The sequence below is a fragment of the Leptodactylus fuscus genome, chromosome 2 (assembly GCF_031893055.1).
Source record: "Leptodactylus fuscus isolate aLepFus1 chromosome 2, aLepFus1.hap2, whole genome shotgun sequence".
In the NCBI taxonomy this organism is placed as follows: Eukaryota; Metazoa; Chordata; class Amphibia; order Anura; family Leptodactylidae; genus Leptodactylus; species Leptodactylus fuscus.
This window is the reverse complement of record NC_134266.1, coordinates 273,944,298-273,969,349: the sequence shown is the minus strand read 5'-3', so window position 1 is coordinate 273,969,349 and position 25,052 is coordinate 273,944,298. Positions and strand designations below refer to the sequence as shown.

Here is a 25,052-nt window from a genome sequence, read left to right as displayed (position 1 = left end):
GACATTGTGTTGTTTTTGCAGAGCCCTAGAGGTGCCAGTAAACTGGTTTTTATGGTCTTAGAATAAACCAGGGCTGTGGAGTAGGTAAGTTTTGGTTAATAGTCATGTGGCCACCATACACATCAGATAGTTGGTCTGTCCTTCTGAAATACAAAGATTTTGTCACCTTTCTCTAATGTGTATGGCGGCCTTTCTCTATACATAGGATTACACTGTAGGGAAGAAGACATTAAATGACTGTCTGACTCGCAAAAGCCATCTACGTATGTCAGGAGGACGGGGTAAAACCCAGAGACCCATCACTGAGTCTCCACCTTTATCACTGATACATGAACAGAAGATCCTAGACTTTACCAACAAGATCACTGAGCTGCTGACTGGAGAGGTGACCCTGCTGGAAATACTGGGAAATTACATAGTAACCCTACTGGAGTGGTCTGGGTGATGATGGTATTTTTCTGTTGTCAGATTCCTATAAGGTGTCAGGACGTCCATAGAGGAGTGGGAGTATTTAGAAGAACACAAGGATCTGTACAAGGACATAAAGATGGAGGACCACCAGCCCCTCAAATTACCAGGTAAGGAGAGACTGTTCTTCTGGGAACCTTGTGTCTTGGCATCATGTGGATGTTACTGTGACGTGTACCACCTACCTAAATATAACAGACTAAGACCACCGCATGCATGGCAATGTAGAATGGGGAAGTGCTAGTGCAAATATAAAAACACCAAAGGACTCAGCACTATGGCTATGGCGGCTGTTTAAAGTGCATGCAACTGAGGGAGTTATCAGACATGACAGGTCAACTACAGATTGTGCAGTATTAAAGTGATGTCTAATTGGTATTGAAGGGGCAATTGTGATGGTAGAGGACAGGGTCGATTACCAGACAAGGTTATGCTTTTCAGATATTTGTAGGTGTAAATGTTATAGAAAGCTTTGTAAGGCTGAGGCCCCACATGCACCTTTTAAGGAATATTGTAAACTTCTCAACTTTGCGTTTCAAAAATTTAAATCACGTAATCCATTTTTAATCCTAACAGAAAATTCCAGAAAAAATTCTGAGGAAAATTTATCTCTGAAATATAATGTAGAAGATGAAGTTATAAACTATAAAGTTGAAGAAGAAGAAGATATCACAATCTATAAGGCAGAAAATGAAGATGTAAACTATAAAGTAAAAGATGAAGATACTTCAACCTACAAAGTAGAAAATCAAGATGTCATAAACTGTAAGGTAGAAGATGAAGATGTAAATTATAATGTGGAAGATAAAGACATGAGTCATAAAGTAGAAGATGAAGATGTCATAAACTCTCAGGTAGAAGATAAAGATATCTTGCAGCGTTCTTCAGAAGACCTCCTCACTCTCGATGTAAATCCAGGGCTTCACAGTACAGATCTATCATATAATCCCCCTAATCCCGGTGACCCATCTCCTGACCAGTCTCCGATTGTTACCACAAGTGCAGATCACAAAGGGGGTAAAAAATATCAATGTGATGAATGTGGAAAACACTATATAAAAAGGTCATCTCTTTATGCGTGCAGAAATCGTCACAAGGTTGGGAGGCCACATTGCTGTTCAGAATGTGGGAAATGCTTTCCCTGTAGGTCAGCGCTCGAACAACATCAGAGAAGTCACACGGGGGAGAGGCCATTTTTATGTGTAGAATGTGGCAAATGTTTTAGACAGAAATCAAATCTGGTTCTACATCAGAGAATTCACACCGGAGAGAAGCCATATTCATGTTCAGAATGTGGGAAATGCTTCATGTTGAAATCGGTTCTTCTCAAACATGAGGAGATTCATACCGGAGAGAGGCCGTTTTCATGTCCAGAATGTCTGAAATGTTTTACGCGGAAGTCAGTTCTTGTTGAACATCAAAAAGTTCACACAGGAGAGCGGCCACACGTTTGTTCAGAATGTGGGAAATCTTATATAACGAAAAGAAATCTTACTATTCATGAGAGAATTCACACAGGAGAGAAGCCATATTCATGTTCAGAATGTGGAAAATGTTTTATACAGAAATCAATCCTTGTTAGACACAAAAGGACTCACACAGGAGAAAAGCCGTTTTTGTGTTCAGAATGTGGAAAGTATTACAGTACTAGATTAAATCTTCTGGAACATCAGAAAATTCACACAGGAGAGAAGCCATATGCATGTAAGGAATGCGGAAAAACTTTTACAAAAAGTCGCTATCTTATTACTCATGAGAGAATTCACAGCGGGGAGAAGCCATATTCATGTTCAATATGTGGAAAAAGTTTTACAAATAAGTCTTGTCTTGTAAAACATGAGAAAATTCACACAGGGGAGAAGCAGTTTTTGTGTACAGAATGCGGGAAGCGTTATAGTAGTAAATACATTCTCCTGAAACATGTGAGAATTCACACAGTACTTAACATGCTTCCGTCCAATCTACTGAAGAAATGAAGATACTTGTTTGTTCTGAGTCTTGAAGCTGAATCCTCATCTTATTTTTTTGCTGAATTCATAAGTTCTTTCATGTTGCAGGAGAATTCCATGTAATAGTGAAAATCTATGGGCACTCTAACTATTACGGGTAAAAGTGATAGAACAGAATAAAAAATACACTGAAGTAATTTTTTAAATAAAATAAGAGTCACTGATGTCATTCCTTGTCTTGAATATTTGGTGCTGCCCCTTTGGCAAAGACAGTTTTTAGTAGGCAATTATAAGGTCTTATTCACACATGGATATGTTATATATATGCCTGGTCTCCGATATATATAGACTGTTGTCCTCCTCTGGAGGTGGACACCTTTGGTCCATAAATACGTCTAGATGGTCTGAGGCCCTGGATAGACGGATCTCACCAGAGCAATGGCAGGTTATATGGTCTCGTGCAGCTAAATCCTCTTCATGTGTGACATTTAGGGAAACACATTACAAGATGCTTATGCACTGGCACCATACCCCTGCCTTGCTTCACTCTCTTAATCCGACCACACCCCGTACCTGTTTGCACTGTCAGACTTCAATAGGCACATTAGAGGTCAGGACTATCGCTAATGCCCTTTTTCTTCTGGGAGTCCCATTAGACCCTGTCGCCTTCCTCCTTCATCTTCCCCCAAGACATCTAGGTAAGAAAACTTCTTGGTTATTCCTTTATTTATGCACAGCAGCTAAGACGCTTATTGCTCTAACCTGGAAAATGGGGCGACCCCTACAGCTCCTGAGTTGATAGCATGGAAGAACGATGTTCGGAGCCTGGAGTATCTAACCGTCTTCCTCAATCATTAGGTAGAGGCTTTTGCTGCGATCTTGTCCTACTGGGATACTTACTGTATTTTACAAGGTTTCTAGGGCCTGTCCTCCTTCCCTCTCCTTTTTTCCTTACCTGTTCTTCACCCGTCTCCTTGTCCCTTATGATTTCCTGAAGAATATCACCTTGCCAAGCCTCTTCGCACACCTGCGATCACCCTTCTTAACCTTCCACTCATGCCCTGTAAGTGGACTGAGTTCACAGGATAATATGAAATGAGCTTTATAAATTTTATATATTTATTAACCCAAGTGGGTCAGTACTAGCCGCTAACATAACAGAATACAACATAACAGAAATACACATCAAGGATGGTCAAGCAAATACAGGAAAAAGCACAATACAGTACAGAAAATAAAATGGGAATAAAAGTAAAAACAAATACCAGAACAAATGTGTAATTCAGTTCACTGTGGTCTCACTCCTAGAGCCCAGGATCAGAACAAGTGTAGAGGGTCTTCTTGTAGAGAAGGGACACCCCAGCTGCCTCCTTACTGAGTATCACAGAATCTTGTACTTCCTCCCAGTAAAAGGCTGGTTTCTAGCCACACCTTCCTTCTAGGTAATCTCCTACCCACACTGCAGAATCTTGAGAAAGAGGTATACCTTCTAGGCTGCTGGGAAAGATGTGTCTGGGGTTCAACTCAGGTTCATTAGCCCGCTCTCCCTCCTTGGACACCTGCTGTCCAGTGACTGTAAACTGGCTGGCCAGAAAGACACCCCCGGAGCCATCAGAAAATGGGGACATGACTTTGGGATGGGGGAGCCAATAACTCCCACAGTTTCTTCTTTGTGCAGTAGTTGTGTACATTTATACACACTGGTTCAGCTTTTAGGAGTATATATCTGTGTATATTCAGCATTAGGAGTAGATATGTGTGTATATTAGGAGTATATATGTGTGTATATTCAGCATTAGGAGTATATATATGTGCATATTCAGCATTAGGAGTATATAGTGCCTAGTGTGTTACTGTAGGGAGGGAGCAGTTTAGGATCAGATGTCACTTCCTGTCTCCTCCATCTTCATCCTCTTTGAGGAAACATGTCTGCTGTATCAGGGAGTATAATACTGGGGTCTGTCACCTTACACAGCACTGGTGTGACCATATTCACATTACACAGCACTACTAGTGTAGTATCACCCACTATACTGTATATACTGCAGTATTACCTCAGTATATATACAGTCACAGACAGGGGTGAACCTACCTTTTTCGCTGCCCGAGGCGGAGGAGGAGGGGGCGGAGCGAAGGGGGCGTGGTGGCGCAAGGGGGGCGGGGCGGAGTGGCGTTAGCAGGCAGAGAGCAGGCAGGGAGAGGACTTGCTCTCTGCCTGAGCGTGAGGGGAGGCGCTGGAGCAGCGCTGCTCCAGCGGCTTCCCCAATCCACCGCTCGGTGACGCTAAGCCAGTCCAGGACAGCTTGTCCTGGACTGGCTTAGGTAAGCAAAAATGCCGCCCTCCCCGGGGCCCTGGCATAGCGCCGCCTGAAGCGGTCGCTTCAGGTCGCCTCATGGGAGGTGCGGCGCTGGTCACAGAGTCCCCTCATGTATTTACCTCACACACTGCAGTATATAGCTGATATATCATATATACTGGCGTATTACCTCAGGAGATATACAGCCACAGAGTCCCCTCATGTATTTACCTCACACATGGCTGATATATCATATATACTGCAGTATTACCTCAGGATATATACAGTCACAGAGTCCCCTCATGTATTTACCTCACACACTGCAGTATATAGCTGATATATCATATATACTGCAGTATTACCTCAGTATATATACAGTCACAGAGTCCCCTCATGTATTTACCTCACACACTGCAGTATATGGCTGTATATCTCTCTATATTATAAAAATGAATTCCTGTCTGTCTGTCTGTCTGTTCTCTAATGCAAACCAAACGACTGGACCGATCTTCATCAAATTTGGTACAGAGATACTTCAGATATCCGGGAAGGTTTAAGACGAGACTCCAACTCGCTCGGACGTACCGTTGCTGAGATTCAGTATTCCAAACACAAACCCCCCCCCTTAGCCAATACAAACCTGCAAGACTTTCACTCATATTCCAACTGCAATATACACGGTCACTCCACATGCACAATACATCACTGATATCCAAACTGAGATACACGCATCAGAGGATTAGATACACAGATCAGCACACAGTATCACACACCAGAGGATTAGATACACGGGTCTGCACACAGTCCCACACACCAGAGGATTAAATACATACTTCTGCACACGGTTCCACACACTGAAGGATTTGATACGTGCGTCTGCACACGGTTCCAGATGCCGAAGGATTAGATACAGGCGTCTGTCTACACACAGTTCCACACTCCAGAGGATTAGATACGCGCGTCTGCACACATTTGTACACGCCATAGGATTAGATACACGCATCTGCACAGAGTACCACATGCCGTAGGATTAGATACACGCGTCTACACACAGTTCCACACTCCAGAGGATTAGATACGCACTTCTGCACACAGTTGTACACGCCATAGGATTAGATACACGCGTCTGCACACAGTACCACATGCAGTAGGATTAGATACGCGCGTCTACACATAGTTCCACACGCCGAAGGATTAGATACGTGCCTCTTCACACAATACCACACAGGGGAGGATTAGATACGTGTGTGTGCACACAGTACCACACTTTGGAGGATTAGATACATGCCTCTGCACACAGTACCACAAGCCAGAGAATTAGATACGTGTCTCAGCACACAGTATCACACGGGGGAGGATTAGATACGCGCGTCTGCACACAGTACCACACGGGGGAGGATTAGATACGCGCGTCTACACACAGTACCACGTGCCATAGGATTAGATACACACGTCTGCACACAGTACCACATGCAGTAGGATTAGATACGTGCGTCTACACACAGTTCCACATGCCGTAGGATTAGATATGCACCTCTTCACACAATACCACACAGGGGAGGATTAGATACGTGCATCTGCACACAGTACCACATGACCGAGGGTTAGATGTGCGCGTTTGCACACAGTTACACACGCTGAAGGATTAGATACTTGTGTCTGCTCTAAGTACCACACGGGGGAGGATTAGATACACACATCTGCACACAGTTCAACACGCTGGAGGATTAGATACGCATGTCTTCACATAGTACCACCGCCAGAGGATTAGATACGCGTTTCTACACACAGTATCACACCGGGAAGGATTAGATATGCGCATCTGCACACAGTACCACACGCCAAAGGATTGGATATGCACATCTGCACACAGTTCCATACGCCGGAGGATTAGAAACGCCCATCTGCACACTGTACCACATGCCGTAGTATTAGATATGTGCGTCTGCACACAGTTTCACACGCCGGAGGATTAGATACGCGCGTCTGCACATAGTACCATACGCCGGGGGATTGGATACATGCGTCTGCACACAATACCACATGCCAGAGGATTGGATACGTGCATCTGCACACAGTTCCACACACCAGAGGATTAGATAGGCAGGTCTGCACACAGTACCACATGCCGTAGGATTAGATACGTGCGTCTGCTTACAGATCCACACGACAGAGGAATAAATACACGCATCTTCACACAGGATTAGATACACACGTCTGCATACAGTACCACATGCTGTAGGATTAGATAGACGCGTCTACACACAGTTCCACACGCCGTAGGATTAGATACGCGCCTCTTCACACAATACCACACAGGGGAGGATTAGATACGTGCATCTGAACACAGTACCACACTTTGGAGGATTAGATACATGCCTCTGCACACAGTACCACATGCCAGAGAATTAGATACGCATCTCAGCACACAGTTCCACATGGGGGAGGATTAGATACGCGCATCTGCACACAGTACCACACGCCAGAGTCATTAGATACGCGCGTCTGCACACAGTTTCACTTACTGGAGGATTAGATACGCGCCTCTTCACACAATACCACACGGGGAGGATTAGATATGTGCATCTGCACAAAGTACCACACCAACAAGGATTGGATACTTGCATCTAAACACAGTACTACACGGGGAAGGATTAGATACAGCTTTACTCCAGGTATCCATAACAACTGATCACAGGTTTTTCACTGACATCCAAAATGAGATACACATAATCACATGACGCTTATGGACATACACACAAACCACATACAAAATACACCAGTGCAAAATTGGACAATTCTTATGGGGCCACTACACAAACATAAATTGTAATATACCCGTGCGAAGCCGGGTCCTCCCTCTAGTATCATATATACTGCAGTATTACCTCAGGATATATACAGTCACAGAGTCCCCTCATGTACTTACCTCACACACTGCAGTATATAGCTGTATATATCATACAGTATATACTGTAGTATTACCTCAGGATATATACAGAGCCGGACGCTGCGTTTTTCCTTCCTATGCTGGCCATGCTGAGCGCTTTTTAAACTTTGTAATGGATGTTTTCCTACTCTAAAATGGAGAAATAAAGGCTGAGTTTTATTTAAACTTGAAAAATGTGTGCTGGATGGTGATTTCAAGAAAGTATGATATGTATATGGTTGATCCTTTCCTACACGGCGTCGTATGGAAAATGTTTCTGACTTACGTCGAAATACGGTTTACAACACTGCATAAGGACGGATCAACGTCGTAAGTCGAGGGCTACCTGTATAGTTATTTACTAATGTGTTTTCTTAATACTTTAGCTTAAACATAATCCTAAACTATAGCTATTGTTTTTCATCGGAGGTATGGTCCCCTGATGTGGAGGGGTAACCATCGGAGGTATGGCCCCATGGTGTGGAGTGGTGACCATTGGCGGCATGGCCCCCTGGCGTGGAGGTGTAACCATCGAAGGTATGGCCCCTTGGATGTGGAGGGGTAACCATCAGAGGTATGGCCCCCTGGTGTGGAGGGGTAACCATCAGAGGTATGGCCCCCTGGTGTGGAGGGGTGACCATCGGAGGTATGGCCCCCTGGTGTGGAGTGGTAACCATCGGAGGTATGGTCCCCTGGGTGTGCAGGGGTAACCATCAGAGGTATGGCCCCCTGGTGTGGAGGGGTGACCATCTAAGGTATGGCCTCCTGGGTGATGAGGGGTAACATCAGAGGTATGGCCCCCTGGTGTGGAGGGGTGACCATCGGAGGTATGGCCCCCTGGTGTGGAGTGGTAACCATCGGAGGTATGGTCCCCTGGGTGTGCAGGGGTAACCATCAGAGGTATGGCCCCCTGGTGTGGAGGGGTGACCATCGGAGGTATGGCCCCCTGGTGTGGAGTGGTAACCATCGGAGGTATGGTCCCCTGGGTGTGCAGGGGTAACCATCAGAGGTATGGCCCCCTGGTGTGGAGGGGTGACCATCGGAGGTATGGCCCTCTGGTGTGGATTGGTAACCATCTAAGGTATGGCCTCCTGGGTGATGAGGGGTAACCATCGGAGGTATGGCCCCCTGGTGTGGAGGGGTGACCATTGGAGGTATGGCCCTCTGGTGTGGATTGGTAACCATCTAAGGTATGGCCTCCTGGGTGATGAGGGGTAACCATCAGAGGTATGGCCCCCTGGTGTGGAGGGGTGACCATCGGAGGTATGGCCCCCTGGTGTGGAGGGGTAACCATCAGAGTTATGGACCCCCTGGTTACGGCAAACCAATTAAATTTAAGAAGACCCTGTTAGGGTAAGTCCCTAGGGTCATGGCTATCAGTTTTCACATGCCTGTCCACTAAGTTGAGCCCTCCGAGCTGGTGCTGGTTGCGGCTGGAGGGAGAGAAAAATATTTATAAAAAAAAAAAGGCATGTTTTGATAAAAATCTATAGCTTCAAGGACCCTTTCTGATGATTTGTACTTTTCTTAGTGAAGATATATGACCGCTTATATTGACCAACTCATATTTCTCTTAAGGTTGTCAAGCTGCAGTAGAGAGTCTATCGCAGCCAGCTAGCGAATGGAGCCCAGCACTGCTTACCATGATAACCCCATGCTCTGTGTGCAGGAGGTATATAGGCCTATAGCCCCCCCCCCCCTCCCTTTGCAGAACGGGCAGCATCAGGATAGTGCTGGTCCATGTCCAGCAAAGATGAACATTTCAGCTTCTACTTTTCTTGGTGCCCTTGGGCCAGCGCGTGCGGCTAAGGGTAAAGGTCATCGAGTGCTCAGAAAATGATTGAGAGGTGACATTACAGGGTCTCTCACTGCCTTCAGAGACTACGGTATCTCCAGCGGATCATGGGCTTCTTCTCATCATGCTAAGCAACATTTAATGGCTTGTTTTACAGTTGATGTGGTTGTGACCCATCAAACAACAATGGAGGGTTATTTCTTTATGTCTTTCGTTGCATTTTCAGTAACCTTCATAGCTTAGTATTGTGGGGGAGCTAATATGAGGACTTGTAGTATATAAGGTACAGGCTAGTGCATTCCTACTCAGTTTGGTGGCGGTCGAGTCCATTTAAGGTGTCCCATGGCCTCTTCTGTGGCGGTTGAGGAGTCCGGTGGAAGTTGCAGGCAAGTTATTGTGGACTTATTATAACTAATAGAGGAGGTTAAACCTCATGGTGGGGAACAGGCTGAGCTTTGGGAATGACTGGCCTGAAGGATGTCGTAATAGTAACGTCATCCAGGGGCAGGCACAGGGGTTAAGCACGGGGTCGTTGGTGCCTGCCTCTTCTGTCTTTTTGGAGTAACGCCCTCTTCTCCGTGTCTTCTTCCAGCTTCTTCTCGTGAAATCCCGCGCCTGCGTAGTAGCGCTTCCCTCCGAATCGCTACTGCGCAGGCTCACTTGCCATTTCACTTAATGGCAGTTCGCGATTATACTGCGCATGCGCAGTACTGTCGCGTACGTCTACGGGGACTGAGCCTGCGCAGTTTCGGAGGGAAGCGCTACTACGCAGGCGCGGGATTTCACGAGAAGAAGCTGGAAGAAGACACGGAGCAAGAGGGCGTTACTTCAAGAAGACAGAAGAGGCAGGCGTGCCCGAAGCTGACTTCGCATCGTTTATCCCCGCCCAGGGTGCACGTTCAGGTAAGTTTTGCATATATGTTTTTATCCTTTTATTTAAAAACGGGACCGGGGGTTAATATAAGATTTACGGTGCCTGAATAGCCTTTTTAAAGGCTATTCACCCATATGTGGGGCTCTATTAGCATAATTTTGCTGATAGAGCCCCTTTAACCCCTTAAGGACCAGGCCATTTTTTGGTTTCGCATTTTCGTTTTTCCCTCCTTACATTTCAAGAGCCATAACTTTTTCATTTTTCAGTTCACAGAGTCACATGATGGCTTATTGTTTGCGGGACAAATTGTACTTTGTAATGGCATCATTCAATATGCTGTGCAATGTACTGGGAAGCTGGAAAAAAATTCAGAATGAGGTGCAATTGGAGAAAAAATGCATTTGCGCCATATTCTTATGGGTTTAATTTTTACAGCGTTCACTGTTTGGTACAAATGACATGTTACCTGTGTTCTACGTGTCAGTACGAACGCGGTGATACCAAATTTATATAGTATTTGAAATGTTTTGATACTTTTAAAAAAATGATAAACTTTGCAAAATAGAAAAAAAAATTGTGTCATCATGTTCTAACACCTGTAACTTTTTCATATTTCCATGTATGGAGCTGGTTGTGGCGTCTTTTTATGCGGGACAAGATGACGTTTCTATTGATACCATTTGGGGAAAGATCTGATGGTTTGATCACTTTTTATTCAATTTTTTATAGGAGGCAAAGTGTTGAAAAAAACGCTATTTGGCTATTTTTATTTTTTTTTGCCGCTACGCCGTTCGCAGTACGGGATAAATGTTTTAATATTCTAATAGTTCAGGCATTTTTGAGCGCGGGGATACCTAATATGTTTATGTTTAATGTTCTTTAATTACTTTTATAGCTGATCTAGGGAAAGGGGGGTGATTTGAACTTTTATATTTTTTTAATTTTTTCAATACTTTTAAAAACTTTTTTTTTTCTTGTTATACATTTATGATCAGACCCCTTAGGTACCTTGAAACCTAGGGGGTCTGATCGCTCATACAATACTACAGTATTGCAGTGAATAGGAAAATCGCAGCACTTCTATTAGAGGCTGCCTCTGGCATCGTCTAATAGATCTCGTGCAGAGACAAGCCTGGAAGCCTTCAATAGGCTTCCGGCTGTCAGAGCAACCGATCACCGCCCTCATGTGACGTTCAGGAGGACGGCGATCGGCGAAACATGGCGGCGCCCGTGCCGCCAGCGCCGTTTACACACTGCGGTCACGTTTGACTGCAGTGTGTAAAGGGTTAACAGCAGCGATCGGCTCGGGCACCGACCGCTGCTGTTAGTGGCAGGTCCTGGCTGTATGATACAGCCGGCATCTGCCCTGTATGGAGCGAGCGCAGCGTGTGAGCTCGCTCCATACATCCCCATGCGACCCATGACGTACAGTTACGTCATGGGTCGCTAAGGGGTTAAAGTGTACTGGCTCTGCTAGAATTGCAAGCCGGATCGGCCGCCCCCTTTATTTATTTATTGCTGTCTGGCTGGGGGCTGTATATTAGACCGCCGGGGATCTCACAGTATTTGGGAATCCCAATGGTCTAGCACAGGGGTAGGGAACGTACGGCTCTCCAGCTGTTGCAAAACTACAACTCCCAGCATGCATACTTGCTCTGCTTTTCTTGTTACTCCCATGGATGTGAATGGAGCATGCTGGGAGTTGTAGTTTCACAGCAGCTGGAGAGCCGAAGGTTCCCTACCCCTGGTCTAGCACTTCACCTGACTCCTCCTGTCATTATTTTACTTCTGTGAGTTTAATAAAGCTGTGGCCATTTTGACACCTAAAATAAAGTGTTTTATGCATTTATCCCAAAGTCCATATTTACCGTAGTTTGGGTGGTTTTAGGAAGGAGTGAGGGACATCCCATATCCAAAGTCATGTTTTCAACCCTTTGATAAGATCACTTGCATAGCCCCCGACCGACCGGGATACGGCAGGACAGCCCCGATTTTACACTGTTGAACCGGATGGCTTTCAGTTTATCCTGTTATGCCCCAGAAGTGTTATCCTCATTAAAGGGATTGTCCCATCTGAAGCATCCTATCTCTACTGCTCGCTTATGTAAATGGAAGACTTTTGCTAAATACTGTATATTGCTTTAGAAATGCTGCTTTAGCCCATGGCAACCAATCAGAGCTCAGCTTTCACTTTTACTGAGCAGTTTAAGTAATGAAAGCCGATCTGTGATTGGTTGCTGTGGGTGACACAGACCAGTTTTTATTAATAAGGAGGTTAAAGGTAGGTTTTCTATAACAAGAGGCTCCAATAAATCCCATTCTAAGGGGCCCTCACATCCTTTCAGTGCGGGTTAGCAATGGAAATGTCCCAAATAGCAGGGAGGGGGCGCAGCTGGTTCACAACACCAGCACATTGTCCACCAGCTGAACCAGTATATGTACTGAAGGGGTTGTCCAGGTGGGAATATCATGGCTACTATCTTTCCAAAACAGCACCACACCTGTGTATAGGTTGGTACTGCGCATGTCTGTGCGGCCATTTTCTTGTGGCCGCTTACACAAGCGTACTGCATGCACAGTTAGCTCCGGTAAGCGGCCACAAGAAAATGACCGTAGACGGCTCTGCCTGAACCCCGATGGCAGAACGGACTGCACATGCCTGGGATTTAGATCGCAAAGATACCAGCGCCGGAAGAAGACATTGCAGCGGCGAAGAGGCATGCCGAAAGAAGATGAAGCAGTGCAGGAGAGCTTTCAAGGAGCACAGGGAAACGCCCCCAGTGCTGCGAGAAAACTCATTTGCATAACAACAAAAAACGGGAATATCTACCGAACGGCGTCGTGGAGAAGACTTCTAAAGGTAGGAAAAGAATAGCCTTTCTTAAGGCTATTCCAACTTGTTAATAGTAAAATATGGGATTCTAATGATAGAATCCCTTTAAGGATAAGTAGAAGTGTCAGAGTAAAACATGGGGCACGAAGACCGAGTCATAATAAAGAGGGCATCTTATGAAGACAACCTGGGTGTACATGGCCAATAGAGGAACATTCCAGGTCCAGCTGTGGCAGACGATGGCCATCCTTGTATGACATAAAAGGGGTTGTCTGGGACCCAAAGTTAAGAGATACTGATGACCTATCCTATAAATCAGGGGTAGGGAACCTTTGGCTCTCCAGCTGCTGTGAAACTACAACTCCCAGCATGCTCCATTCACTTCCATGGGAGTTCCCAGAACAGCAGAGCCAGTATGCATGCTGGGAGCTGTAGTTTTGCAACAGCTGGAGAGCCGTACGTTCCCTACCCCTGCTATAAATGATCAGTGGGGGCCGACACCTGGACCCCACACTGATCAACTCATTTGGCTGCTGCAAGCTGTATAAAAGTTATAATGCTGGAATCGGTTCTATTCAAATGAATGGGAGCAGAGCTGCAGTACCCTGGTGTCACCACTAGAGTGTATGGCTCTGTACACTGTATACAGCTTCCAGCTCTATATACCATAGTGGTGGTGCTGGGGAACTACAGCTCCGCACCCATTCACTTGAAGCTAGAGCTACTTCCGGCTCTATATCTGGTATATGAGTCCAGCAGCCAGTACAGCTGATCTGTGTAGGTTCCAGGTGTCAGACCCCCACTGATCAGATACTCATGGCATATCCTGTGGATAGATAATCCGTATCCATTACGGCAATTTGACTATTTTATTTATTTATTTTTTACTTTTTTTTTTTGTAAACTAGCCCAGGACAGGGCCTCTCTGAAAACAAACCGAGTGGGCCTATCCTGGGCTGTTTTAGACCTCTGCAACTCAGTACAAGCTCGTGTCATCACATTGCTTGTGCAGAGACACAGAAGTCTTTTGCCGGGCGGAGAGGACATGGTGGCAGCAGGAGCAGCAGCAGCAAGGTAGGTAAATAAATACTTTTTTTTTTTTTAATAGCCTGCTACCTGCTGAAGTATCCCCAGCAGGTAGTGGCCCATTTATCTACCTCCCCGGGCCACTTCTCCTTCTGCTATAGGACGTGGGGGACAGCCATAAGCGTGCTTAGCCTCGTACCCTCTACCGTCATAATTATACTTGGGGTTTTTTTTCAGACCCCCGTGTATAATAATTGGAGCCCCAGGGGAGGTGAGAGAACATAATAAACACTTTTACTTACCCTGCCTGGATCCGGTGTTCATCGTAGCATGATTCTGGCCTGTATGATACTACGTGACATCTGGGACATTACTATAAAGGCCTGAAGCCTGTGCTAGGAGTAACAGCAGATCCAGGAGAGGTGAGTATCATTGTTTATTTTGTTTTTTCACCTCCACTGAGTCCCCAATTATTATACACTGGGGTCTGAAAAGACCCCAGAGTATAATAATAGTTCATGGGTGGACCACTGTGGGGCATAATAGAGTTAGATAGGTAACTGTGGCGTATAATAGATTTGTGGGCAACTGTGGGGCGTAATAGAGGTTGCAGGGTCCACTGTGGCCCCTGCAACCTCTATAATCCCCTACAGGAACCCATGCAACCTCTATTATGCCACATTGCGCCCCTCTGCAACCTCTATTATGCCCTACAGTCTATTGTGCCACTGTGGGTCATAATAGAGGCTGCAGTGGCCGCTGTGAAGCATAGTAGAGGTTGCAGGGGCCGCTGTGGGGCATAATAGAGGTTGCAGAGGTCCCTGTGGGACATAATATATATATACATATATATGGGGGTCGGGTACGTGGAGAAGTGAGGGGTCAGAGATGTCTGTGTTGCAAACTTTACAGAGTCAAGTCACAGCTGGAAGAAGTGGTCATGGCTGTCCAAAGGGAGGAGACGGGAAATGTGGGAAGATGTCTCCTGTAAGTAACAAAATATTACTGCACTGTATTCACTGTAATGTTACCACTAGCGCCCCCCCTTTCCTGCTGCCTGAGGCGGGCCAAAAGACAACCTTTCCCCCGATATTCAATCCGGAGGAAGGGGGGTTCTTTTGATCGTCCGCCTGCAGAGAGGCTAGGTTCACCACTGTGCAGTAGTAGCATAATTACTCATCTCTGAGGTGCTCAGCATCTGTTATTTAGAATTAGTTCAATGATGTCACTGATCTGTGATGATGTCATGGTCATGTGATCAGTCCATGAGAGGGTGGAGCTTAGCAGAGCAGTATATAATAGGTTCTGTGTAATGGGTTTGTGATGTGGAGGAGAGGCTTTAGCTGTCACACTGCTGCACTGCCAGGGCTTAGATACGTGTGAAGCGCAGAACCTCTGACCACTGACAGTGGCTTTTGGACTATCAGGCCAAGTGTACACGTGATGAATGACACAACAAGATCACAATGTCAGGCTGCGGAATCCACGACTACTGATAGGGAACTTGTAAAGCTTTCGCCTTTTGCTAAAGATTTCCTCGGATAGTGAACGTGATCCTCGGCAGGACAAAACTTTTAGTTTTCCATCTCTGAACTTTGGAAGCCAGAACTTTTTTCTTATAATCTCCATCGATAGATTTTTCAGGACAACTTGTGTTTTTTTAACCCTTAAAAGAGCAGCCAAGTGACAACTGAAGAGTCTCCCACTACTGCTGACATCCTCCCCTCATGTGACATCACAGGTCCTTTAGCCACTGTTATATACTGCACTGCTAAACTCCGCCCTCTTATGTAGTAATCACATGTCCATGACACCGCCCCCAGATCAGTGACATCATCACAGGTCCTAGAACTATTGTGGTGTAGGAAATACAGAGCGGATACTGGACGGAGATATCGCTGCAGTAAGTGGAAGGTTTACTATTATTATTCTGACTGTGTGCGGTATATAAGCTATACGCTGCAAGGCTGGTTAACCCCTTACATACCCTGCCCTGTGGGGTAATGTATGTCCCTGCAAACCTTAAAGGGGTTGTCCACTTTCAGACCATTATTAACCCTTTAAGGACTGGGCCTAAAATTACCTTAATGATCAGGCCTCATTTTTCAAAACTGACGTGTCACTTTATAGGGCAATAACTTTGAGACGCTTTAACTTAAACAAGTGATTTTTCCTGAACACGGCAATCCCCCATATGTGGTCGTAATCTGCTGTATGGGAACATGGAGGGGTGCGGAATGGAAAGAGTGTTATTTGGCTTTTGGAGGGCAGATTTTGCTGGACTAGTTTTTAGGTGCTATGACACATTTGCAGAGTGAGTAGAGATGAGCGAACACTATTCGAAACAGCCATTTCGAATAGCACACTCTCATAGAAATGAATGGAAGCGGTCGGCACGAAGACTTTGCCAGCAGCCAGCCGCTTAACCCCCTGCGTACCAGCTACGTCCATTCATTTCTATGGGAGCGTGCTATTCGAAATGGCTGTTTCGAATAGTGTTCGTTAATCTCTAATAGTGAGCATTTTGATACCACAGCTGTTTCACATATTTTTTTTAACCACTTCCGGACCGCCCATAGATTTTATATCTCCGGGAAGTGGTTTCCTTGTTCTGACAGGACCTGCCGGTACGTCCTGTCAGAACACAGCAGCTGTACGGAAATCGTGCAGCTGCTGATAATGGGAGCTGGCTATAACTTCAGCCGGAGCTCCCATAGAGAAGACAGGGAAGGTTTATTACCAATGAGCTCAACTAGTGCTGTATACACAGTTATGAGCGCCACCATGATGCAGCTGCCCTCTGACCCAGCGGTCACGTGATCCTACAGGACCCAGATCAGCTCTGTATACTGTGTATACAACGTGCAGGAGGCTAAATGTACCAGCCCCAGTTGCAGGAGAAATCAGCCTCCCTAACAAAGAAAAAAGTGATCAGATGTCCCCAAAGGTTTCTTATGACCTTATGGGGCCACCATCTGAAAAAAATAGAAAAAAGTTTAACATTTTTTTAAATAAAAGAATTAAAAAAATAAGTGAAATAATACGCCAATAAAATGCCGTTATTAAAGGTTATAGCCCCACCCCCGACAACACCATACAAAATAAAAATTACCATAACAGAGAGGAAAAACTACTAAGGGGAGCCTTCACATGATGTAACGCTGCGCTCATTCTGATTGTAAAAACACGTTCAGAATGAGCGCGTTAAAAGCAGCTCCCATTGATTTGAATGGGAGCCGGCATACGTGCACTCCCCATTGAAATCAATTGGAGGCTTTTTCCCAATTGCTTTCAATGTATTACGCACGCTCCCCATTATTCAATGGGGAGCGCACGTATGCCGGCTCCCATTCAAATCAATGGGAGCTGCTTTTAACACGCTCATTCTGAACGTGTTTTTACAATCAGAATGAGCGCAGCGTTACATCGTGTGAAGGCTCCCTTATAAAGTTTTTCAGTAGGACTTTGTGTTAAAAAAAAAAAAAAAAAAAAAAAAAGAAAAGTGAAAACCAGACACAATTTTCCTCCTTGTTATGTTTATATTTTCCCGGATATAAAAAAATTAAAAAACATTCAAAAATAAAAACAACATAAAAATAAAGCCCTATGTGTCCCCGAAAAAAGACACAGAAATTAGTTGAATGAGATGTATGAGAAAAATGTTACAGCCCTCTAAACCACACATACAAAATAAACCTAAAATGTGTTTGGTCCTGGACCACAAATTGGCCCGGTACTACGGAGCCACACGGTGGCTCAGTGGTTAGCACTACAGCCTTGCAGTGCTGGAGTCCTGTGTTCAAATCCCACCAAGGGCAAAAAACCATCTGCAAGGATTTGTATGTTCTCCCCGTGTTTGCATGGATTTCCATCCCATAGTCCAAAGACATACTGATAGGGGGAAAAAAAAGTGTGGGGCTCACAATCTACATTAAAAAAAAAACTGGCCCGGTACTGAAGTGGTTAACTTTGGCATGTGAAAATGAAAAATTACTTTTTTCCAATAAAACGTCAATTTAGCGTCAAATTTTGTAATTTTTACAAGGGTTAACGATGAAAAAACAGTTTGTTAAGCAATTGCTCCTGAACATATGAATACCCCATATGTGGTTGTAAACTGCTGTATGGGAACATGGTGGGGCTCAGAATGTACGGAACGTTATTTGGCTGTTGGCATGCAGATTTTGCTGGAATAGTTTTCATGTCACTTTTGCAGAGCCCCTAAAGTACCAATGCAGTGGAGACCGCCTAAAAATGACCCCATTTTAAAAACTACACCCCTCAAGAAATTTCTCAAGGAGTATTATCATTTTGAGCCCAAGACTGCTTCCCAAAAATTAATGTACAAATTGAAATTTTAAATTTTTATAGAAATATGCTATTTCAGTGCCCAATATGTTGTGCCCCCTTTGCGTCATCAGAGACAGGCACTCCTAAAACTATTAAGTGGGCTATCCCAGGGACATAAAAAATTGTATATATGGGTATAAACTGCTGCACGGGCACACAGCAGGGCTCAGAAGGAAAGAAGTTCTTTTTGGAGTATAGATTTAGAGGGACTTTCTATGCGTCATGTTGTTTTTGCAGAGCCCTGCAGGTGCCACTAAACTGGAATTCCATAAGAAGTTACCAAATTTTGTAGGGGCAATTTTATGGTATCTGAAATTGTTACGTGGTGTCCAAACCCCAACAATCTAAATTAGTGTTCTAAAAGCAGAAGATCCTAGACCTTACCAAATAGATCACTGAGCTGCTGACTGGAGAGGTGACGCTGCTGGCAATATTTAGAAATTACACAGTAACCCTACAGGAGTGATCTTGATGGTATTTTTGTGTTGTCAGGTTCCTATAAGGTGTTAGGACATCACTGTCTATTTCTTCATGGAGCAATGGGAGTATTTAGAAGAACACAAGAATCTATACAAGGACGTAATGATGGAGAACCACCAGCCCCTCACATCACCAGGTAAGGAGAGACTGTTCTTCTGGGAACCTTTTGTCTTGGCATCATGTGGATGTTACTGTGACCTGTACCACCTACTTAAACCTAACAGACTAAGATTCCCCCATGCATGGCAATGGTGCCCTATTATGGAATGGAGGGTGCTAGTGAAAATCTAAAAACACCAAAGGATTCAGTACTATGGCTATGGTAGCTGTTTAAAGTGTATTGAAGGCAAGGTGTACTTTGCTCCTAGGGACCCAGGTTGTGTCTGTGAAGTCAGGTGGCAAATTACAGGTGTGACTTTGCAGGGTGCAGATCTAGCCAGCAAACTAATGGAACGAAGAGAGAGAACATTAGCAAACCAGCCGAAATGAAAATCAGGAGGGTACAGATAAAGCCAGATTGTAAAGAATTGCCAGTAGATACTGCCAGGGTCAAGTCCAGGAGGGAACAGATATAGCCAAATAAGGAAGCAAGCGGTTACAAGCCAGAGTAAGTGCTATAACAGTGATCAAAGCCCAAAGTGTGAGTACTGAGGACATCCAGGGGGCCAGGACACATGAAGCCATCACAGGCACTAACTCCCGTGTCAGTGTCAAGTTTAGCCCATGATAATGAACCAAAGCACTGATTGGCTTGACATGCCAGGCCACGGCCCCAGACAGAGTTTAGCTGATGGGCATAGCAAGCACCACAAAACAGCCACGTAACAGACACACTCATTGTTCACGATTTCCCCCAGCACCGCTGCACACCCCGGGGCGATGGCTGCTGGGAAGTGTCGCAGAAGTGCGGACAGGTCAATTCTGAACACTGAGGCAGTTTTATAGCCAGGAATACAAAAACTAAAAGGTGGTCTTCTCCTTGGTGCTGGATACCCTTCTGAGTTTGGTAAAAAAAAAAAATTGGATCAAACATGGCGTGTGTTTCCAGGCGATAAGGAATATTGTAAACTTCTCAACTTTGTGTTTCGAAGATTTAAATCATGTAATCCATTTTTCATCCTAACAGAAAATTCCAGTAAACATTCTGAGGAAATGTTATCTCTAAATTATAACGTAGAAAATGAAGCTATAAACTATAAAGTGGAAGAAGAGGAAATCACAATCTATAAGGTAGAAGACAAAGATGTAAACTATAAAGTAAAAGATGAAGATACTTCAACCTACAAAGTTCAAGATGTCATAATCTATAAGGTAGAAGATGAAGAGGTGAACTGTAAGGTAGAAGATGAAGACATAAGTCATAAAGTAGAAGATGAAGATGTAAACTATAAAGTAGAAGATGAAGATGTAAACTGTAAGGTAGAAGATGAAGATACTTCAACCTACAAAGTAGAACATCAAAATATCATAAACTATAAGGTAGAAGATGAAGAGGTGAACTATAAGGTAGAAGATGAAGACATAAGTCATAAAGTAGAAGATCAAGATGTAAAGTATAAAGTAGAAGATAAAGCCATAAACTATAAAGTAGAAGATGAAGATGTAAACTGTAAAGTAGAAGATGAAGATACTTCAACCTACAAAGTAGAACATCAAAATATCATAAACTATAAGGTAGAAGATGAAGACATAAGTCATAAAGTAGAAGATCAAGATTTAAAATATAAAGTTGAGCATAAATGCATAAATTATAAAGTAGAAGAAGATGAAGACATAAGTCATGAAGTAGAAGATACCTTAACTTATAAAGTAGAAGATCAATATCAAGTAGAAGATGAAGATGTCATAAATTCTAAGGTAGAAGATAAGGATATCTTGCAGCGTTCTTCAGAAGACCTCCTCACTCTCGATGTAAATCCAGGGCTTCACAGTACAGATCTATCATATAATCCCCCTAATCCCGGTGACCCATCTCCTGACCAGTCTCCGATGGTTACCACAAGTGCAGGTCCCAAAGGGGATAAAAAATATCAATGTGATAAATGTGAAAAACACTATAAAAAAAGGTCATCTCTTTATTCTCACAGAAATCGTCACAAGACTGTGAAGTCACATTGCTGTTCAGAATGTGGGAAATGCTTTCCCTATAGGGGAGACCTCGAACAACATCAGAGAATTCACACGGGGGAGAAGCCATTTTTATGTGTAGAATGTGGCAAATGTTTTAGACAGAAATCAGCTCTGGGTCTACATCAGAGACTTCACACAGGAGAGAAGCCATATTCATGTTCTGAATGTGGGAAATGCTTTATGTTGAAATCGGTTCTTCGCGAACACGAGGAGATTCATAGCGGAGAGAGGCCGTATTCTTGTCCAGAATGTCTGAAATGTTTTAGGCGGAAGTTTGATCTTGTTGAACATGAAAAAGTTCACACAGGAGAGCGGCCGTATGCTTGTTCAGAATGCGGGAAATCTTATAAAAGAAAAAGTAATCTTACTACTCATAAGAGAATTCACACAGGAGCGAAGCCACACGTTTGTTCAGAATGCGGGAAATCATATACAAGAAAAAGTAATCTTATTATTCATGAGAGAAATCACACAGGGGAGACGCCATATTCATGTTCAGAATGTGGAAAATGTTTTACATAGAAAACATGCCTTGTTAAACATGAAAAGACTCACGTGGGGGCGAAGCCGTTTTCATGTTCAATATGTCTAAAACATTTTACAAGTAAGTCCAATGTTTTAAGACATGAGAAAGTTCACACAGGGGAGAAGCAGTATTCCTGTACAGACTGTGGCAAGACTTATAGTAGTAAATTCAGTCTTATGAAACATGTGACAGTTCACACAGTACTTAACATGGTTTCGACAAATCTACTTTGAATGCAGTCCATGATGGAAAAGTATTGTGTGTATCCAGAAGAAATGAAGATCCTTGTTTGCCCTGAGTCGTGAAGCTGAATCCTCATCTTGGTTTTTGGTGCGTTCATAAGTTCTTTCATGTTGCAGGAGAATTTCATGAATCTATGGGCACTTTAACTTTTATACAACAGAATAAAAATACACTGAAGTCATATTTTTAATAAAAATAAAATTCACTGATGTTATTCCTTGGCTTGAATATTTGGTGCTGCTCCTTTGGCAAAGGCAGTTTTCAGTAGGCAATTATAAAGTCTTCTTCACACACTGATATGATATCTGATATCTATAGACTGTTGTCCTCCTCGGGGAGCGGACATCCTGGATCCATAAATATGTCTAGATGGTCTGAAGCCCTGGATAGACAGATCTCACCAGGGCAATGGCAGGTTATATGGTCTCATGCGGCTAAATCCTCTTCATGTGTGACGTTTCAGGAAACACATTACAAGATGCTTATGCACTGGCACCATACACCTGCCTTGCTTCACTCTCTTAATTTGACCACTCCCTCTACCTGTTGGCGCTGTCAGACTCCAATAGGCACATTAAAGGTCAGGACTATCACTAATGCCCTCTTTCTTCAGGGAGTCCCATTAGACCCTCTCACCTACCTCCTTAATCTTCCCCAAAGACATCTAGGTAAGAAAACTTCCTGGTTGTTCCTTTATTTATGCACAGCAGCTCATCCTACCTCCCTTCCCCCTTTTTTCCCTACATGTTCTTCACCCATCGCCATGTCCTTTATGATTTCTTGCTGTGAAGTATATCGCCTTGCCAATCCGCTTGACACACCTGCGATCACCCTTCTTAACCTTCCACTCACGCCCCGTAAGTGGACTGAATTCACAGGATAATATATATTTATTAACCTAAGTGGGTCGGTACTAACCGCTAACATATACAGAAATACACATAATGGATGGACAAGCAAATACAGGAAAAAGCACAATACAGTACAGAAAATAAAATGGGAATAAAAGCAAAAATGAACACCATAACAAATCTGTAATCCGGTTCACTGTGGTCTCACTCTTAGTGCCCAGGATCAGAACTAGTGTAGAGGGTCTTCTTGTAGAGAAGGGATACCCCGGCTATCCCCTAGCTGCTGAGAAAGATGAGTGTCTAGGGTTCAGCTCAGGGCCATTAGCCCACTCTCCCTCTTTGGACATCTGCCGTTCAGGGGCAATAAACTGGCTAACCAAAAAGGCAATCTCCCATGGTATACACATAAAACAACTGAAGCAAATTGACCATAAATGTAAACACAACTTAAACACAAGATTCCTAAAGGGATGTAACACTAATATGAATAAGGAATAACACATTTCATACATAGCTGATACATAGATACATAGCTAAGGGTCGCTCATCATCACACCTGCATTGTTACTTTTGGTTGTTTTTGCTAGCCTTTTTTTTGCAGGCACCCACTATGGACCATATAATACTGTGTGTGGGTCACTGGGCATATAATACTGTGTGGTGGCCACTGTGAAGCATATAATACTGTGTGGGGCCCACTGTGGAGCATATAATACTGTGTGGGGCCACTGTGGAGTATATTGTACTATTTTGGGGGCACTATGGGGCAAATTGCACTGTGTGTGGTCCCTTCACTATTTATATAACACAATATATGTTCTATAGCAGACGTGATATCATTACAAGCTGTGATAAAATTGCATGGTCACTCTAAAACAGATCCTGTCCGATGTAAGTAGCGAAGTGTTCAAAACTTCCAAATGCAGAGACTGTTACTTTTCAGTACAATGTTGTTTCTATTATTGAAAGCTCCGTAAAGCTCCATTTACACGAGTGTATTTTGCAGATCTGCACAGTATTGAGGTTAAATTACCGAGTTGGCACTTTGTGATAATGTAGTGGGTTTTGGGTTGCAGTTTGGGCACTCAGTCTCTAACAGGTTCGCCCTCACTGCTATAGGGTGTGTGCGGTTGTACTCACACAAAGCACAGATGGATCTAGTGGATATCAGCTGGAAAAATCTATTATTTTAATTTTTTAATATATTTTGATATGTCCCAAAAAAATTTTGAAATGACAAAAAAATCCTAAATTTAATAAACAGTAATTTACATTAATAAAACAAACATCATCCAGCAATGATCATGTCCTGGACACCGAATGCCATCTTTCTGGATTCATGGTGATCTTGTAATCCTTCCACCTCCACCAATGTCAAAACATTTTCCCTGTCTGATTTCTACCCTTAGGGTCCATTCACACGGAGTAAAATGGTGAGGAATTTGGTGTGAAATTTTTCACGCTGAAAAAAAAGCCTCCCATTGATTTCAATGGGTTCTGCTAGCTTTTTTTTTTTCCACTAGCGGAATTTTTTGACGCTACCTACCCATCTCTGTGGACAGAGGCTTTCAAAGCCTTGCTGTAACTGCTGGCACTTGGCGGCCTCCTCCTAATTGTCTTCTAGACACAGCCAGTAACAATACCCGGTGTCCCAGCATGCTGTACTTACCTGCGCGGAGGGCGACAACATTATACCACTGAAATAAAGGCAAAATGGGAAAAAGATTAAGCAGCGGCCTACTAATGTTCACTGTCAGCAAGTAGAGGTGCAGAATGTGGCCCTACTGCCTAAAAGTACAACTGTTTGGTACGCCCATGGCAACCAATTTACCTCACCCCCCGATCTTCATCGGCTGCTCCCCTCTGCCAGTCCCCCCACTGGTTACCCATAGCCCAGCGAATTGAATTCAATTGATTTCTCCCGTGCATCCCCCATACTCTGGAACTCCTTACCACGACACCTAAGACTGAGCCCCATAATCACAGGCTTCAAGAAGGCCCTGAAGACTCCCCTATTCAGGAAGGCCTCCAACCTCCAATAACACTATCATCGCACTGCCATCTGTACAGTCTCCCCCTCTCCTTCTGTCTCTACCCCCTTCCCCCATAGATTGTAAGCCCTCGCGGGCAGGGCCCTCTACCCCACTTGTTAGTATTATATCTACCTGTATAATTTGTATAATTTGTGTATTGTATGTAACCCCCAAATGTAAAGCACCATGGGATTAATATAATAATGTACAGCACCATGAGATTAATATAATAATGTACAGAGCACCAGGGGATTAATATAATAATGTA

At 44.0% G+C, this 25,052-nt stretch overlaps 1 pseudogene; it reads left to right on the top strand.

Moving 5' to 3' along the window:
• The first annotated feature begins 209 nt into the window (after positions 1–209).
• Positions 210–25,052, top strand: part of LOC142194140 (uncharacterized) — a 30,837-nt pseudogene continuing 5,994 nt past the window's right edge.